Source organism: Ursus maritimus, unplaced genomic scaffold (genome assembly GCF_017311325.1).
Source record: "Ursus maritimus isolate PB19 unplaced genomic scaffold, ASM1731132v1 scaffold_29, whole genome shotgun sequence".
Classification (NCBI taxonomy): domain Eukaryota; kingdom Metazoa; phylum Chordata; class Mammalia; order Carnivora; family Ursidae; genus Ursus; species Ursus maritimus.
This window is the reverse complement of record NW_024425452.1, coordinates 28,253,573-28,270,879: the sequence shown is the minus strand read 5'-3', so window position 1 is coordinate 28,270,879 and position 17,307 is coordinate 28,253,573.

Below are 17,307 nucleotides of genomic sequence, written 5' to 3'. Positions count from 1 at the left end.
TGAGTGTCTTGTTATACACAACAAGCCCCTCTCCACCACAACTGGGTTTATGTTATTGACGTGACTTTGGAGAGCACCAAAGGATGGGGGCTGGTTGCCAAGGGAACCAACCGTGAATAGAGGGTTGGAACTTTCAGTCCCACCCCCTGACTTCTGGGGAGGAGAAAGGGACTAGAGGTTGAAACAATCCACAGCGGCCAATGATTTAACCAGCCTGCTTATGTAATAAAGCCTCCATAAAAACCTAAAGGATGAGGTTCAGAGCGCTTCCAGGTTGTGGAACCAGAACACTTCCACGTGCCACCATTCTGGGCTTCAAACTCCGTAAGGACAGAAGGTCCTTTGCTCAGGACCTCGTCCTATGCTTCTCCTCATGCAGCTGTTGATCCATGTCCTTTAATATCCTTTGTAATAAACAAGTAATCTAGTGAATAAATGGGTCTCCTAAGTTCTGTGAGCTTCTCTAGCAAATTCAACAAACCCAAGGAGGTCATGAGAACCCCCAATTTATAGCTAGTTTGTCACAAGTATAGGTAACAACTTGGGCTTGGGGTTAGCATTTGAAAATGGAAAGCAGGCTTGTAGGATGAACTTTTAACCTGTAGAATCTGAGGCTATCTCTGGGAAGATACTGGAAAGACCGAGTTGAATTGTAGGACACTCAGCTGATGTGTGAGAATTGCTTGGTGGTATGGGGAAACCCCACTCCCTCCGCACCCCTGTTGGAATTGGGTGCATAATTTTCATTGTCCATTTTGATTTAAATGCCCACTCATGTTAGGAAATCACTGTTTTAGGGATTGTGCTTGGAGTCCAGCACAGGTGAGAAGTAAGGGAGACAAGTGGAGACCAGATAATGAAAAGCTTTGTCCATGAAGAGGCTGAATTTTATTCTAATAGCTTCTAACTATTCAAGACTTGTTCATTTCCAGCCAAACTGGGCATTATAAGCCAGGAGAGATGGGAGGCAGAAAGAAAACAAGAGGAGGAAAGAGTAGGGATTGAGAAACAGTATTAATTTATGTTCTTCTCCTCCCCCCACCAGCCAGGAGCAAGATGTTTCTGTTCCTTTAACTGTTCTCCGCCCTGTCAAGGATGCAGCAAAATTTATCAGGAAAGACTTCTCCGAGTAAAGCATTTGCTTCCAGCTGTGAATCTGACTGCTGTTCTTTGAGTCACTCAGAAGCCTCTGCTAGTAGACATGGTTGCTGTTTCAAGTAAGAAAATAAAAGTCTATGATTTGGAAATTATAGGGGAAGAGCACCTTTCTTCTCTCAACCTGTGGAACAAATTATGTAAGCAGGAAAATATGCTGTATAAATGGGATGTTCAATGGAGGGAAACTCACCTCTTGCCTTTCACATATCAGTTATGACAGAGAGTAAGGAAACCACTACATACAAGCACGACATACATTTAATATATGTATATATATTGTATGTATGTATGTATATATAAATGTATGTATATATAAATATAAAATATATTTAATAAGTACAAAAAGTGCTTGAGGAAGACAGCAACATCCAAGACCTACTGAGAATACTTAAGATTATCTAAAATGCGTCATGAAATAAAATGACCCTAGAACCTGCTAAAGCACTAGCTGTTACAGAGGACTGCTTATAACATGGTTTCTCAACATCGGCATTATTGAAATTTGGGGCCGGAGAACTCCTTGTTGTGGGGACTGTCCTGTGTATTGTACGATGTTCATCAGCATCCCTGTTCTCTATTTGCTGGATGTCAGTAGCACCCTCCTCCGGTTGTGACAACTAAAACTGTCTTCAGACACCGCCAAATGTTCCTTGGGGAGAAGAGGGACAAAATCATCCCTACTTGATAACCAATGGCTTATTGGTAACACGTGAAGGTGAAATACTTCCTACAATTTCAGTAATTAAGCCCCCACAGGTAGAGTGTCCAAGTCTAACCCAGATCCAATTTAGAAAATTGATGTTCACAGCGCTCCTGGGCAGCTCAGTCTGTTAAGTGTCTGACTCTTGATTTCAGCTCAGATCATGATCTTGGGGTTGTGAGATCGAGCCCCTCATTGGGGAGGGGGGTCCACACTCAGTGGGGAGTTTGCTTAAGATTCTTTCCCTCTCCCTCTTCCCCTCCCCTTGCTCTCTCTCTTTCTCTCTCTCTCTAAAATAAACAAATCTTTCTAAAAAAAGAGAAAATTGACATTCACTAAATCCCACCAAATCCAATGATATTAAAACCAGATAAATAATCCTGACCATAAACAGCCTAAGGTAAAGATCAGGGAGTTGAGGCTTGAAGACAGACTTTCATAAAAAGATTAATAACCTATATACTACTGATTTTTTCCCCAAACAATAAATTGTATTTCAGTATCCTTAAGAGTTAACTTTTCAAAACCATCAGTGATGTATTCCTTTCTAGGCCCGATGACCTGGCTCACAGTAAAATCCTGTGACCCCCAGAGATTGGATGGGGGAATCTAAGGCAACAGCATCCTTCATATATAATTGCTGTGCATTCCACAGACTCACACAGAACTTATGCGGTCAGGATCTCTGAACTCCAAATGTGGCTGATTCACAGCGTCTCCTCCAACTATGACCCTGACTTATCTTTGCAAAATTTGAAATTCATTTTCTCTAGACTGAACATCCTTGGATCTAAAGGTAAATTTGGTTCCATAAAAAAAGTCAGGGAACTGACTAACCTCTAACCATTCTGAGTTTGACTTCTATAGATCTCATTTCAATTTTTTTGCCTCCAAAGAGCCTTAAATCTAACATACTTATTTAAATTTGACAGTAAATATTGGCACCTTCCCCAGTGTTCATAACTCCATTTCTAAATGTATTTTCAGTGACATATTGCTTGGGTAAAATTTATATATTTTATATTTATGGAAACAACTTAAGTCTCCAACAATAAGGAGATGGTTAAATAAATTCCCTTACATATACGGCCATTTAAAAATCATAGGTGAGAAGAATCATGAATGGCATATGTATGATATAAAGTGGAAGTTACAAAAGCAAGTAGGAAACCATATACATTTGATCTTGATTTTATAATTAAATACATATATGACTGAAAAGCATTTTTACCTATCAAAGTGACAATTATTCCAATTCACATAGTTACATCTTTCCTCTGCTATCCTCAAGGCCTTCACGCCGGCACTGAAGGACGCTGCATGTCCAGAGCCGCACACACCTTCTGCGCCTACACACCTACTTCCACTTCCCAGTTCATGGTGAATCTCTACGATCTTCATTCTTGTTTTCAGTCCCAAGAAATGCTAGACATCTTTCACCTGCAGCAGATTCTAATCTCCATCTGGCTCTATCTTCTTTTATGACTAATTCCCTGAAACTTTTTCATGACTCATTTGAGGACCAAGCTCACTCGTCATTAAAAGCCCCCTTATTCTCAGCCACGTCTATAGGCACTTCCTTTCACTTTTTTTGCTCTAACAGGAAGCCGGCTCTCTCTCCTGTGACATCGTTCCCTGAAATCCATTCAAGTGGAAATTGAGTTGACTTCTCTACCCCTTATACTTCTCAGTTTTTAGCTGGACTAAGCGTCTTTTTGATTCTACATTGTCACACACAAACCACTGTGCCCTCCTTTTCCCTTAAGACTTGCTGTTCCCTTAAAGCTCATGACTTCCGAGTACACCACCTGCTCACCAACCCTACTGAGTGGCTCCCAGTCATAACATTCATCAGTTCCTTGATTTGATGTTTGTGTCAATAATTTTCATCATTCTTTGCATAAATCCTTTCCCTTCTATCATTACCCAGCCTCAACCACAGCTCTCATCAAATCCAACTCTCTCACATACAGTTGGAATATTGAATCAAGGTGTGGATCCACTGTATTGGAAGAAGGAAATATATGTTCAGGAGGGATTGAAAGTGTTGTATCAAGGAATTTAGGGTCAGTATTGCATATAGTAGCTAAAAGTAGAAACCCCAAACTGTCAACAATAAAGGAACTGTAAGCAATACAAAGCAAGTAAGGAAACAATGACAGACTTTATAGTTATTTGACCACAACCTGAGGTGATACAAGAACACAGCAGCACACAAACAAATGGTGCAGAGGATGCACATGGACCCACAGGCAAGGGCGGCTCTCCTTACGGTACTAAAATGATGCCCTTCTTCATGTTGGCGCTTCCATAGTGAGAAGGCCACATGCAATGATGTGCACAGTAATTAAGGGTAGAGTTAGTCATAATCTACCTAGGTCCATCTTGGGAAACAATCTGACTAGGAGTTTGGCAATGGTTTGAATAGATAACAAATGAAGATTTTTTTCAAGGGGATGATCTGAGGTGATAAATAAAAATTGATTTTGTTGACAATCTGAGTGCAGATATTTATTTGGCCTGCTGACCTACTGAGTCATCCACTTATGTGGTCATGGTCAGTGAAAACACACGGGATGTTTATCAATCCGCAGTCACCTGTGTTTCACCCGGTGACAATGCCTACATCGAAGAAGGTTCTAGTGCCGGCAGACTTGAGCTCATCCTCCTTGAGACCTAGCTTTGGCTAATTAGGTATTCCAAGCAAATATATTGCTATTCCTGCTCCTTTCTGTCACTGATGAAGCTAAATTATTAATGATAATGAACTTCATTGATCTTTTAGTAAGTTTCAGGCACTGTTCTCAGTGTTTTCATATGCACCACCTCCTTAACTCTCACAACCCAAGTAGAAACTACTATTATCACCTATGCAGATGAGAAAACATACAAATGGTAAGTAATTTGTCTTGTCACACAATTAGCAGGTAGAGATGAGATTTCATCCCAGGCAGAAGGGCTCTAGAGCCCAGGCTTTTACTCATTAAGTGATCACCAAGAAAGCTTAAGACAACCCAGGGGAGAGAAAGAATGGAAGAGTCCCACATGCCACATTTTTTCAGTATTTTAAATTTTTCCATGTTCAAGTATTACACTCATATTCGGAAAAAAAATTCCATCATTTTATAATTTTATTTCTATTAATCATAGATTTTTTTCACTTCTGGCATGAAAATGGATTTTGAGAGTCAGAACTATAAGTGATAAAAGTAAAATTTAAGCAAATGCACAGATTAAGGTTAAAAGACAACATAGCATCACTGAGTAAATTCAGCCCCATGTACAAATGGGAAGATGAGCACAGGTGAGAAGGGAATGAAGCTCTTTGAGGGTGTCATGTGCCCAAGCCGGCTTTGAAGGCCCTATGTAGAACACCACAGGGGCCCTCTCCATTCTTAATAACTGCTCCACATGATACTAAAACTCATCTGGGACCTCACCATCCCTGGGTCTATTAAGTAAATCTAACGTGAGTCCACTCTTGCCCACCAGAGTTGCTTCTATGTAAAGAAAGGGAATTCTATGAGGTTTTGTTCTGGCTGGTAAGTACATCCAATTATCAATAGTTTGATCTTCTTTCCCATAAACACAAAGAACCAGACACACTAGAGTAGGCAGGCTTCACTTTTCTCCTTAGTTAATCTATGATCTCCAACCACAACTAGTGCATGCTCAAAACACCATTTGCTTATGGCTTTTGCCAACCTAAACAAAATCTAGTCTCTTCTCTACTATTATTTTGGTGTATTCTCTCACCAAAAAGACCCTAAAATAGTCTAAAGTTAATTATGTCTTGCACTACTTTTGCATCCTATCCCAAACCTAGCATAGTGTTAAGCAGAGATTGACTTAAACAAACACATAGTTTTTTTTACATAATATTTCTGTTCATACATATATATTATATTCATCATTTTGTAAAATAATTACTGGTGTTTAACTATTTTCTCCATTAACACTTCAGAGAAAGAAAGAAATCCCTCCACCTTTTTATAACGTAGAATGCTCAGCAGTCACAAGTTCATAGTTGACTTTTAACCAACGAGCCTAACACTGAGTGCTAGTTCCAGCCCAAGTACCAACAAATTGGGTGACTTCGGGCCAGCTCCTTCGTTTCTCTCACTCTCAGTTTCTTCACCTGAATGGCCTGAACAAAGTAAGAAATGATTATTGAACAACTGTATCTCATATTCAACAAGCAATTATTTAATACCAAATTTGTGCCAGGGACTGTGCAAAGCATAGTATCAACACTCTACGGTGACTTACGGATTCGTTCCTTGGCAAATGTCCCTGTGTTTCCTAAGGTTTATTCTTGTTATACATTAAAAGAAAGAACTCATCAGTAAATGCTTCCTCAGTATTCTGATCACATATCCACATTTTATTTTCCAAAGGAAGTTATGTGGGCACATGTAATCTACAGATAAGTGTAATCCACCCACATATACAGAAATATAGGAGAATCAGATATTAGTGAAGAGAAGCGATGCCTACTACAGTGTGACATGATGATTAAATACCATCAGAAATTGAAAGCAATAAGCATAATGGGTAGGTTTAAACATGACTTTCTATATGGGAACTCAGTAAATACAAAACACAGTAAAAGGACCACAAAATCCAACTGTAAAGATCCATATGGACCTTTGGAATCATCTATTCATTTGTTTAGCATCCATTTAACATTTTTTGAGTGCCCATAATATGCCAAGGTTCCAGGAATAAAGTTATCCTTCAATTAACAGATTTGATTCATTCCTGAAAATCCTACTTCCAAGTGAAATATCATTAAATAAAAGAATATATTTCCACTAATTTTCTGAGAACAATTATGGTGCATTCCATCCCAACTCAAGGTATCCAAACAATTTTCACAAATAGAAAAATATATCAACTGAACAATAAAAATGAGTTTAAAGGGGTAATACATAATTTGAAAGCAAAAAATTACAGTTTGCAAATAAACGGAGAGAAAGGGGCTTGCCATGATTACAGAACCAAAATAAGAGATAGCTAGGAAGGGAGGCAGGAACCATTATATATACAGTAGATATGTGAGGTATCATTTAATTTATCATCTGAACTAGGACAGTTTTGAGAAGTGAAGTCAGTGCTATCTATAAATATACTGGGGCAATAAGCATAAACCAGAACCATCCTGGGAAAACTGGGAAGTATGCCCATCTTACTCAAATGCAATTTTGTTTATGAGCAATCATGAGATGAATGTTGAAGCTGGTCTTTCAGATTGCGCCCCCCTGACACACGTGTATTACAAATGTAGTTTACACAGCTCAGCACACATTTACTCTGACAAGAGTGAGACAGCACTGAAGGAATCGTCAGCAGCCATTATTAGCTTGGCCAACTCCACTGATATCCCACTATCCCTCAGAAACATGCTGGCAGACCCAATTCCCTGAGGCCGATTTCATTGCAACTCGCAGTAACACCATCACCTGCCATAGGATCTTATTTTCAGGCAGGCTGCTTTTGGCTGTAAGAAGTCCAGTTGATACTTATCTCAAACTTATCTACATAAATGAAGACATCTGTTTACAAAGACCTCAACTCAATAAGATGAGCCTATAGACACAACTTAAATATTACTTGCTCATGTCTTTTGAAGACTACTTTAATGGAACTTGTATTCTTGAATCTCACCTGAATCTCACCCTCTACATAATTTGATGCAAGGAGTTGAAATGATCTTACCTGAGGTGAATCCCTGTTTTGTCACTGACAGTTTGCTGGATTTGAACAAGTTATTTAATCAATCTAAGCCTCAGTTTCTTAACGCCTATATTTCAAAGATACTGAAAGAATTAAATGAATCAAGATGTGTAAAGTGTCTGCGATATTATCAATCATTTTTATCCCCTTTATAAGTATAAAGACACCATTACAGGGACCAATATGGTGACAAGGGACATTCCCGAGTTTCCCTCCTCCCATGGACACCAAAAATACAGCAACATATGAAACCATTTCCTCTGAGAGAAATCCAGAAACTAGCTGAGTGACTCCTACACATCAGACAACTAAGAAAATTAGTTAAACCTTTAGCTAGACTAAGAAAACAGAGAGAAGACTCAAATACATAAAAATCAGAAATTAAAGAGACATTACAACTGAAAACACAGAAATACTAAGAATTATAAGACACTACCATGAACAATTATATGCCAATAAATTAGATCACCTAGATGAAATTGAGAAATTCCAAGAGTCATATAATCTATCAAGACTGAATCATAAAGAAACAGAAAATCTGAATACCAATTACCAGTAGGGATATTGAATCATTAATCAAAAATCTCCCAATAAAGAAAAGTCCAGGACCAGATTGTAACACCGGCAAATTCTACCAAACATTTAAAGAATTAGTAACAATCTTTCTCTAACTCTTCCAAAAAATAGAAGAGGAGTGAATACTTCCAAATTCATTTACAAGGTAAGCATTACCCTGATACTAAAGCCAGACAAGGAGACAACAAGAAAAGAAAATTACAGGCCAATAACCCTAATAAGCATGGATACCAAAATACTTAACAAAATATTAGCAAGCTGAATTCAATAGCACATTAAAAGGATCACTCACACGATCAAGTGGGATGTACTCCTGGGATTGAAGGATGGTTCAACATATACAAATCCATAAATGTGATATGCCACATCACAAATGAAGAAGAAAAATCATATGATCATCTTAATAGATGCAGAACAATTATTTGATAAAATTCAACATTCTTTCATGATAGATCCCTTACAAATTGGATATAGAAGAAATGTACCTCACCATAATAAGAAGAAATGTACCCCACAGCTTATCATACTTAATGATAAAAAGCTGAAAGTTTTCCCTCTAAAATCAGGAACAAGACAAGACTGTCCACTCTTGCCACTTTTATTCAACATAGTACTAGAAATCCTAGACAGAGGAAGTAAGGGGTGGGAGGGAAGGCATCTGAATTGGAAAGAAGTGAAACTGTCCCTCTTTGTAGATGATATGATATTATTTATAGAAAAACCTAAAGACCCCACCAAAAATCTGTTAGAACCAGTAAACAAATTCAGTGAAGTTTCAGGATACAAAATCAGTATATAAAATCAAAGTTTCAATACACTAGCAATGAACTATTGGAAAGGGAAATTAAGAAAATAATCCCATTTACAATAGCATCAAAAACAATAAAATACTTAGGAATGAATTGAATCAAGAATATGAAAGACCTGCACACTGAAAACTATAAAACATTAACTTAAAAAGTTGAAGAAGACCCAAATAAGTGGAATGCTATTCCACATTCGTGGACTGGAAGAATTGGTATTGTTAAAATACTACCCATAGCAAACTACAGATTCAATGAAATCCCTATCAAAATTCCAATGGCATTTTTTTCTGCAGAAATTTTTAAAAGTCCTAAAATTTTATGGGAACATGAAAGACCCCAAATAGCCAAAGCAAACTTGAGAAAGAATATGGAGGCATCACACGTCTTGATTTCAAACTATATTACAAAGTTATAGTCATCAAAACAGTAATGGTATCGGTATAAAGTCAGACATATACATCAATGGAACAAAATAGAGAGCCCAAAAATAAACCCACACATATCTGGTCAATTAAATTTCAACAAGGGAGACAAAAATATACAATATGGAAAGAACAGTCTCTTCAATAAATGATGTTGGGCAAACTGGACAGCCACATTCCAGAGAATGAAATGGGACCCCCATCTTACACCATACACTAACTCAAAACAAATTAAAGATTTGAATGTAAGACTTGAAACCATCAAAATCCTAGAAGAAAACAGAGGGTAAGCTCCTTGAGTGGGCCTTGGGAATGACTTTTTGCATTTGACACCAATAGCAATGACAAGAAAAGCAAAATAAATCAGTGGCACTATATCAAACTGAACAGTTCTGCACAGCAAAGGAAACTATCAATAAAATGAAAAGACGACATATGAAATGGGAAAAGATATTTCCATACTGCATATTCAATAAGGGGCTAATATCCAATTTATATATAAAGAACTCATACAACTAAATAGCAAATAAAATAAAATAAAATAAAATAAAATAAAATAAAATAAAAGTAGCCCAGTTACAAAATAGGCAAAGAACCTGCAGAATAGAAACTTCCAAAGACATACAAATGGACAAAAGGTACATGAAAAGATGCTCAGTATCATTAACCATCAGAAATATATAAGTCAAGGGCACCTGTGTGGCTCCAAGCGTCTGCCTTCGGCTCAGGTCACCATCTCAGGGTCCTGGGATGGAGCCCTGTGTTGGGCTCCCAGCTCCCAGCTCAACAGAGAGCCTGCCTCTCCTCTCTCTGCCGCTCCCCCTGCTTGTGCTCTCTCACACACTCTCTCTACCTCTCAAATAAATAAATAAATAAAATCTTTAAAAATATATATAAATCAAAACCACAGTGAAATATCATCTCAGGTCTGTTAAGATGCTTATTATCAAAAAGACAAGCAGTAACAAATGCTCGTAAGGATGTGAGAAAAGGGGAGCCCTTTGTACACTGTTGGTGGGAATGTAAACTGGTATAGCCACTATGAAAAATCTGTAAGGACATTTCTTAAGAAATTACAAACAGAACTACCATGTGATCCAACAATCCCACTTCTGGGTGTATATACCCAAGGAAATTAAACCGTTACCTTGAAGAGATATCTGTACTCTTATGTTCATTGCAACACTATTCACAACAGTCAAAGTATGGAAACAACATAAGTCTCCCTCAACAGATGAATGGATAAAGAAAATGTGAGATATATACAAAGGAATATTAGTCAGCCATAAAAAAAATAAGGAAAAGCTGCGATTTGCAACAATTTGGGTGAACTGGAGGGCTAAGTGATATAAGCCAGGCAGAAAAATACTGCATGGTATCACTTACATGTCAAATTAAAAATAAAGTTGGACACATAGAAACAGAGAGTAAATGGTGATTGTGAGCAGTCAGGAGGATGAGGAAGATAGAGACAGGCTGATAAAAGGGTATAAACTCTCAGTTGTAAGATGAATAAGTCTGAGGCTCTAATGTACGACATGGTAACTATAATTGATTACACAGTATTACATATTAAAATTTGTTAAGAGAGTAGAATTTAAGTGTTGAAGGAAGGAAGGAAGGAAAGAAAGAAAGAAAGGGAAAGAAAGAGGGAGAGAGGGAAAGAGGAACGAAGGAGGAAGGAAGGAAGGAAGGAAGGAAGGAAGGAAGGAAGGAAGGAAGAAAGAAAGAAAGAAAGAAAGAAAGAAAGAAAGAAAGAAAGAAAGAAAGAAAGAAAGGGAAAGAAAGAGGGAGAGAGGGAAAGAGGAACGAAGGAGGAAGGAAGGAAGGAAGGAAGGAAGGAAGGAAGGAAGGAAGGAAGGAAGGAAATGAAGGGAGAGAAAAGTAAACATGTGAAGTGATAGATGTGTTAATTAACTGGATGATGGGAATCTTTTCACAATGTACATGCTATCAAGTCATTACACATTGTACACTCTTTATAATTTTATTTGTCAATTATACCTCAATAAAAGGAAAAAAATACAAAAACAAAAAATCCACCAAAATACTAATTATATGCTAGGTGTTATTCTAAGTACTTTATGCATGTTAATCCATTTAACACTCCTTATAATCCATGAACTAAATCTCACCACTGTTTATACATAAGAAAACTAAGCCTTGATGGAGGAGGAAGCCGTAATTTACCTTAAACGGCCATCATCACAAAGAGATAGAGCTGGGATTTGAACCCAGGCAACCTGACTCAAGAGTCTGTACTTGTAGCTGTCACACTGTAGTGCCTTCTTTTGTGGTCCTTGATGCTGTCTTGTATTTCATTTTTAGCCCTAATTACAGGAGCTCCACTGCCTGCTTTGTTCTCCCCGACATCAGAGGACAGGTCATCGCTGAGCTCTCAGGGTCAGGCAAATTTTCATGGAAGTTACAGGGTTTAAATCATAAATCATTCTCTGGCCCAATTTTTGAGCCATCTCAGACTGTCACCTATTACTTGGTGTGTGTTTTCAAAATCTCAATGATTTTTCCACATCAAATTGATTTTTAAAAGTTAACCAATGTATTATATTCTGGCTGTATTAGCACGAAAACAACCACCACCACAACCACAACAATACTGTATGTCAACTGCAAAATCCCTGGATATACCTGAATCACAGAATATATATTAACTGAGAAGATATTTAGGAGATCTCATGTTGTCCATTTTTTTGTAATGAAGATCATGAACTAATATCTTAAATTTATAGCACCTTCCAGAAAAATGCTCTGGGGAAAACAGAAGAAACATCAAAATTCAAACTCAATTCAAAGCTGAGCATCTGGAAAAAAGTGTCCTTAGTTCTTTTTCTTTTTCTTCTCCTTCTCCTTGTTATGTTTTTTATTTTTTGTTTTTTAGTTTTGGTCTACTCTCCCCGTATTGAACAATGTAAAACAATTCCCAGCAAGTTGACTACCCAGAAAAAGGAAATGCCTCCGGTGTCTGCTTTCTCACCGTGCTGATCTTAAGCCAATCAATTGACGGGCACAAGGCCACAGTCTCTAACAGAGACTTCAGGATGTATAAAATGCCTGTCTGTTGTTGTCGTTTACTTAAGTTTCAAGCTCTACATGGTCAATCAAATAGGCACAGAATAACTTAAAATCTCAGATCTTTTTCAGGAAGCCAGAGAATGACACAGAACTTAATTTACAGGAAAGAATTTGAACCTTTCTCTCTAAAGAGAAAGGTTCTCTCTTATTTGTTTACTTTAAAGTATTCAATTTTTCCTTAGAAGTGGTCCTCTCTATTCCCATACTAGAAGCTGGTGGTGCTGTGATATGCCACACAAATCCCCCTTCAGAGACAGACTTATTATCCCAGCTACTGAGAGTGCTATCAACAGACAGCCCCTAGCTGGGACCAACTCTATAGTTTGTGGGATACCGTGCAAAATGAAAATGAGGGCCCTGGCCTTTTGTTCAAATATTATTAAGAATTTCAAGGTGGTGGCAGTAGAGAATTAACCCAAATATCGGGCTCTTCTGTGCCGGGGTCTGCACAGGTTGCACGCTCATGAAGCCCACCTGCCCTTACCTGCGAGGCAACTGTAATCATAGTCTCAGCAGGGGACAGCTGCCTCAACCAAAGATGTGCCCTTCCCAGAGTGGGCAAAATTCAATAGCTGGATTGACACAGGGATGCAAAGTCCTGGCCTCCTTCACCTCAACTTGGGACAAATCTGTAGGGGAATCTCAGCTTCAAACCTGCCAGTAGCATTAGCTGAGGACTTCATTGAGATTGCTTCACATCCCAGCTTCTCCCAGGACAGGATCTGGGCTCATTTTCTTCCCATTTCTTCCCTCTCACTCCCATCTCTTCCCTTCCCTTCCCTTCCCTTCCCTTCCCTTCCCTTCCCTTCCCTTCCCTTCCCTTGTCTTCCCTTGTCTTCCCTTGTCTTCCCTTCCACTCTTCTCTTCCCTTCTCTTCCCTTCCACAAATGTTGACTGAAAGAACATTCTCTAATAAAACTCTTGCATTCTCCTGTCTTCTAGAGCCTGCTTTTCAGAGAACCCAACCTGTAAAACCACCTTTTCAAAAAACTTTTGCACTAATAAACACAGTAATCATCAGCACAGCAGCCTTTCCCATGCCGGTTATCTTGCCATGTCAATATTCAGATGGCGGTGAGCTGCAGCATCAAGGAGCCTACTGCCGGAAAGGACAGAGCCTATAGGAAGGTAAGGGTATGTGGTATTTCCATTTAGCCACCATGTTTGATTTGGTCATGGCTAATGTGGGAAGTATTTTATATACATTAGGTTGTTTAATCCTCACAATAAATCTTTGAGGTAGATATTCCAATTATCTCCATTCTACGAATGAGAAATAAAAGTAACAACAGACAAGTTAAACAACTTCTCCACTGTCAAAGATGAAAGTGGCACAGTCAAGCTGTTAAATCAAAGCTAGAGCCCTTGATTCCTACCCTATAATGCCTGTCTAATGCTGTTTTTCCTTCTTTGGCCTTTCTTGCTCAACAGGGACACCTTCAAGTTAGAAGTCCCAGTGTGAATACCCAGCAGGCAGGAAAGGATTAACTCAGCAAAGCTGTTTCTCAAATCCCTGCATTTCCAAGCAAGACTTGTTTTCAAGACTAGCCCTTGACCAGCTCCAGGGAACTGCGCTCTGAGCCTTGGAATGTTCTGCCTCATAAGTATGTTTGTGTGCCCGAGGCTTGGGCACCCCTGACCAGACAGTTTATGTTAATAATCTGATTTATGGTAACACCTGTCTTTGCATGGCAGTTAGAGTCTGAGAAACTGAAGTCAATCACATAGGGGTTGCATGCCTTCATGACTGGCCTCTGATAAAAACCCTGGACGTTGAGGTTTGGCTGAGCGTTCCTGGTTGGCAAAACTTCACATTTGTTGTCACACACGATTGGTGGGAGAATTCAGAGCACCCTGTACAACTCCTCTGAGATGGGATACCTGAAAGCTTTGTTTCTTCTGTATTTTGCCCCATGAGCCTTTTCCCTTTGCCGATTTTAATCTGTATTCTCTCACTGTAACAAATGATAAACATGAGTATAATAGTTTCTGATTCCGGTAAATCCTCCTGGTGAACCGTCCAGTCTGAGAATGGTCTTGGAGACTCTGACACATATCACAATACTTCTTTTTGAAATAGAGCAAGATGGACAAATAGTTCCTTCTTGCTGTCTTCTTGTTGCCTAGCTCAGAACTTATGGGGGTCATGCCACAGCTGAATGTATCAACCTTCCAGAAAAAGAAGCATAAGGGAGGACATTAAAGCCACTCTTACCTCGCTCGCATATGCATCTAAGCTGGAGAAATCTGCGTTTCCTTAGTAGACATTATTGCTATGTAGGGAGAGATAGGCTCCATTTGAGAATGTATTTTGATCATGGTAGAAACAAAAGTCTAGAGCCTGAGAGTCAGATGACGCTGAGGTTTTATCAAAAAGAAAGGAGTTACAGTACAGGGTTCACAGGAAAGAAACGAAGGGACAAGGGGAAGTTGAGAGGAATAAGGATGGAAAAAAAGCTAGCAGGGAAGAGAGGTCAGATGGCTGGGGACCAAACTATTAAGCACTGATCATAAATTATTGGAAATCTATAATTCTGGCAAGATTTTCCTCAAGGAAAAATGAAGCACCAGGTGCAATGCCTAAAGTTCTGCCCACTGACAGGATTTTCCTCCACCACAGCACCTGGCAGCCACTTGACGGTGGGGTTGTAGTGCTGCTACTGTTGAGTTTCTGCTAGTGCCAGCGTATTGTGCAGAACATCTTCTTCTTCAGCCAGCTGTCAAAGGGTACACTCCATGAAGCCCTAAGTGCAGAATAAAAGGGAGGAGTGCTGGGACGAAGGGCCATGGGTCCATCCCTAACTCCCACAAATTATCTAAGCACCATTGGACCCATTAGCTCATGGCCCAAGATAGATCAGATAGAGCAACCTGTCCTTCACCTTGGCGGAGATGACTTGGCATGGCTTAGTTCACTGAGCAACGGCTGGCATACTATGGCCTGTGAGTTACATGTAGCCTTTGGCCTCTTTTTATGCAACCCACAAGCTAAGAATATATACATATTTTTACATTTTCGAAGGTTTAAGGACAAGAAGAAGAAGGAGGAGGAGAAGAACGAGGGGAAGGAAGGGGAAGAGGAGTAGGGGTGAGGGGAAGAGGAGGAGGAAGAAGAGAGAGGAAGAGGAGAAAAAGAAGAAACAGAGACTATGCGTAACCCACAAAGCCTAACGTATTTACTAATTTATGGGTCCTTTGCAGAAAAATTATGCCAACTAGACAGTTGTAATGGTTTGAGCATGTCTTTCCTTGCCCATAATGGCTTTTACTCCACAGGCCAGAGAAACAGTATGAAGATTCAGACAGCTGACAGCATCTTCTATTCTAACAATGAACTCCAAATTGGGGTAATAACTATAAGGTTAATTCAAGAACCCACTGAGCCCACAGTGAGATGGAATCAATCCAAAACTTCACTGTTCACCTCACATACATAAGCCCCTTCTCTGACCGATGGACCACAGCAGCATTTTGGGTGACTAGGAGTTAATTTCAGTTCTGAGTCATTGTCCGACAATTCCTAAAATGTCTGATTATTTCCCTTCTGCAATGCATAGTCATTCTAGCAAGTGGATTTGGGTTTCTTTTGGGAAGGTGAGGAGGAAGGTTTACAGTACAATTTTTGGCTGAGAGCAGGATACTTTGTCAAGGGGACTTAGCCTCCCCCTCATTCAGGGGTCTCTGGGTACTAATGGCTCAAGCTTGGAAATCTGTCAAGGAGCTGTGACTTCTCTTCACCAGATCTAGAGCTTTTTGGCTTATAGAAATAATGTAATACTTTAGTAGGCTGCCCATTTATTCTACTTTTAGGAGCATAATAACTAACCGAAGCCAAAGATCTTTATCAGTCAGGTCATTCTGATTACTGCTGCACACCTGTTAACTGTTCTGGTTACCATATCTACATTGTCTTTCACAATTAGGTGATGCCACTCGGCTTCTGGAACCCTAGAATGTTATCATTCATCTCCAGTGAATTCTGAGAGTCCAGCCATCTATCTTCTTGGCCTAGAGAGAATACCTACCCCAGAGCTCTTCAAGAATGCTAGGACTCCTCTCTTGAATGTATTTCTCAGACACTAAGTGAAGAAAATTTACTTTCCTGGAGAATCTATTGAGGGCGAGGACGAATAGACACATACATACACCCTAGCATCCCGACGACTCCTTTGGAAAATTCGTATTTTGTATAGCAAGGAAGTCTGGCCCTTCAAACTCTTTTAGTGCAGGCCATCCACAAGTCCAGGTTTGAAAGAAGCAACCATGTAAGCTGTTAGATCCATTCACAGCCACTTAAGCTAATACAAGCATTGAAATATTCTGCTTAGTAAATAAATTTCAACAAATTTGGCTGGATCCAATTTTGTATTCCTTCCACCCCTATGTCACACCACTAGGATCCATTCCTGCGCTGCTCTTCACACTTCTGTAGAAATAAATGGGCAAATGGTGTGCAGTTTTTTAAGTGTATGTATACCTTCTCACTAATCACACTCTGTGCTTCGTGAATTCTACTGGGACTTGAGTCTTGTTATAGGTTTCAAAGCAATGAGAATTAATGAAGGTAGGTCACGAGGAAGACTGGTACTTTCCTGCAAGCTAACTACCTCAGGAAAATCCATTTGAGTGTCTTTAGATAAAAGGAAACAAATATCCTCACATAGGGGATGAAGAAGTGCTTCTACGTGGAGACTCAAAAACCTCTGAATTCAAACTGGAGCTTCGTCGAATACAACCACATGATCCCTTTACATCAGCAAGATCACACTCTTTCTCAATGAATCACATAACTTTAACATAAGATATATATATATAT